This window comes from Salvia splendens, chromosome 21, assembly GCF_004379255.2.
Source record: "Salvia splendens isolate huo1 chromosome 21, SspV2, whole genome shotgun sequence".
NCBI lineage: Eukaryota > Viridiplantae > Streptophyta > Magnoliopsida > Lamiales > Lamiaceae > Salvia > Salvia splendens.
In genome coordinates, this window is record NC_056052.1 from 17168986 (window position 1) to 17171791 (window position 2806).

The following is a 2806-nucleotide window of genomic DNA, read 5'->3' on the forward strand; positions in this document are numbered from 1 at the left end:
TGGTACTGAGTAGTTTTACGTCATGCCTCGAATGTTGGTATATTATGACACAAATTAACCTAACAATTCTATAACTCAAATATTGATTTATTGTGACCCAATGTATCGAGTAATATTCATCGCATGGGCTATCGTCTACAAAAAACAAGAGGAAAGCATTCAAAAGTCATTGACCCTCTCTTTCACCCATGTAGACTTCAAGGTGTCTAAGCAAATAAACCCTGTTGTCATCAACATTGTCTGTCGTTGTCCAACTCATTTTCAACATCTGAATAGGTGCGTTGATCACTGATTTGCATTGATTGTGACAACCAATCATTGTTAAATACTTACAAAAGAACGTCCTCTGCAAAACATGGGTTGCAAATATTAGTACGACCAAACAATACATTAACAATAACCAAAAACATCAACTATGCTATTGGGTCATACTAATAATATATTTTAGTCATGGAAACATATGGTTAAATTGGGTCATAATAAGCTGGAACTAGGTTATACGACCAAAGTATACGCTACCAATAACCAAAAACATTAGATATATTTTTGGGTCATACTAAACGGGGATTTCAGTCATAGAAACATTTGGTTAAATTGGGGCATAATAAGCTGGCACTGGGTCATACGACCGACGAATACACTAATAATAACCAAAATCGTCAACTACGATTTTTGGGTCATACTAAACGAAAACTTGAGCCATTGAAGAGGTTTGACCTTTTTCTTAAGGAACAAAAAACCACAATTAAATACCAAAGTTCCAAAATCGAAACAAAACTACATGCATCCAAATCCCAGAAAATGAAATTGACATACATTTCGGTGCTTTAGGGATCCGCAAAATCTTCTTCTTCACGTTCGTTCTCTGATACACTACGTGCCGAACAACCAATTAAAGTGACAATTTTGCCTGATTTAGTCAAATTTAAGTCAAGCGTTGAACTAAATCTTACTAACTTTTTCCGTCATGACTAGCAGATCCAGATGCTCGAGTGTCCACCATTGTTGAAGTAGGCTTTTGGTTCACCGTCTTCCAAAATCGTGGAGGATTCGATTTTCTGGTGGAGACAACGATTTTGTGGAGGAGACGACGGTTTTGAGGTGGAGACGCTTTGATTTGGAGAAGGGTTTTTGTTGATTTGGAGAAGGGTTTTTGTTGATTTGGTGGTAAAGTAGGTTTTGGTTCCCCTTCTCCGTCGATTTTCTGGAGTAGGAATAGGGTTTTTGAGGAGACGACATTTTTGTGGAGGAGAAGACGAATCTGTGGAGGAGACGACGATTTTGAGGGGCCGAGACGATTTTTTGTTGAATGATTTTTTGTTGATTTGGTGGTAGAAGAAGAAGATTTGAGGGAGATTGGAGAGTTTTTGTTGAAAGAGAGTGAACTAGAATGGAACGTGTGCAGTAATTACTCCCAATCCCAATTAATCAGGGCCTAAAAACGGAACGACAGTTATTAATATTTTTGTTTCCTAAATTACCCCTAACATGACATAGATCGGCCTTATTATGACCCATATAAAACGAGGAGTCACTCCAGATCTTAGCCATTAATCTCCAGATCTGACGGTCTAGATATGGTCTGTATTTCTATACTTAAGGACTGATTTTGGTAGATGAAGACCCTATATATATATATATATATATATATATATATATATATATATAGGTCCATGATCAATTGAGATTTTTTTGGCTAATTGAGAAATGAGATGCAACATCAGCCACTCATTTTAATTAAATGAGTGGTCCAAATTTTGCCACATACTTTTAAATCAATTTATTATGAAAGGGTATAATGGTCATTTCGTGGTTTAGTTTAGGGTTCTTCATCCAGATTTTCCAAAGTCTTAAATTTATTAATTTTCAGATAGTGCTATATTATATGTTCCTTTGTTATTTTCAGTATTGCAATATTATGATTTTTTTAGGGAAGCAAACTCTATGCATTCTTAAATTCCATCGAATCAACATGCCATTGACGTTATAGGACAAAAAATACGCGTCACAACTATGGGTAAACAACAATACTCCCTCCGTCCCAGTTTAAGAGTCTTGTTTTGCCATTTCCATCCATTCCAGCTTAAGAATCTCATTTAGAATTTATCACATTTGGACATAAAATTTAACTTTATTGTTGATGAAATTTACACTCAAATGTCATTACTTTCATCAAAATAAAACAAAACAAAATCCTAAACATACAAAAAGTCAAAAGGGTCACACTTTCCACCACCTCACTGCAATTATTACACACTCCAACAACTACTAACTCACTTTAATTATTACACACTCCAACAATTTCTTAAAACACGTGCCCTAATTAAATTGCTCTCCTAACCTGGGACGAAGGGAGTATCGTCCTAAATTGACCGAATGAGAATTTCCTTGTCAAAATCTTCAACTAATATATGAATAAATCACTTTTAATAGTTGTAAAGTAACCAAATAATGACAATAAGATCTTAAAAAAAATTAATACTCAAAATGTTCAAACAATGTTAAATGGACATAAAATATTTGTTTTTTTTTTCTGTTTTTATTGTCTTTCACCTTTCCCTTCATTGTTAATTGTTATTTTAGTTATTTATTTTTTCAAAAATATGTGCTATTTGTGAGTCTAATCAGAAACATTCTACATTAGAAATTTAATGTGTTCATAATTCTTTGAAACAATAGCTCATTACGCCTGAGCTAGACGGCAGAAATCTCATTTAAAATTATTGTTTTAATTTCAACCTTTATTCTGTTTGATATTTTTTCTGTATTATTTCTGCCTACTAAATTTTTATTCAATTGTATTCAA

The 2806-nt window shown here is 33.7% G+C and overlaps 1 long non-coding RNA gene across 1 annotated transcript; it reads right to left on the reverse strand.

Moving 5' to 3' along the window:
* Positions 1-269: 269 nt before the first annotated feature.
* LOC121784054 lies at positions 270-1195 on the reverse strand. The gene is made up of 3 exons (XR_006046703.1): positions 958-1195; positions 817-873; positions 270-346 (listed from the first exon to the last, which is right to left on the reverse strand). It is a non-coding gene; the product is annotated as an uncharacterized LOC121784054 (long non-coding RNA).
* Between the last annotated feature and the right edge of the window lie 1611 nt (positions 1196-2806).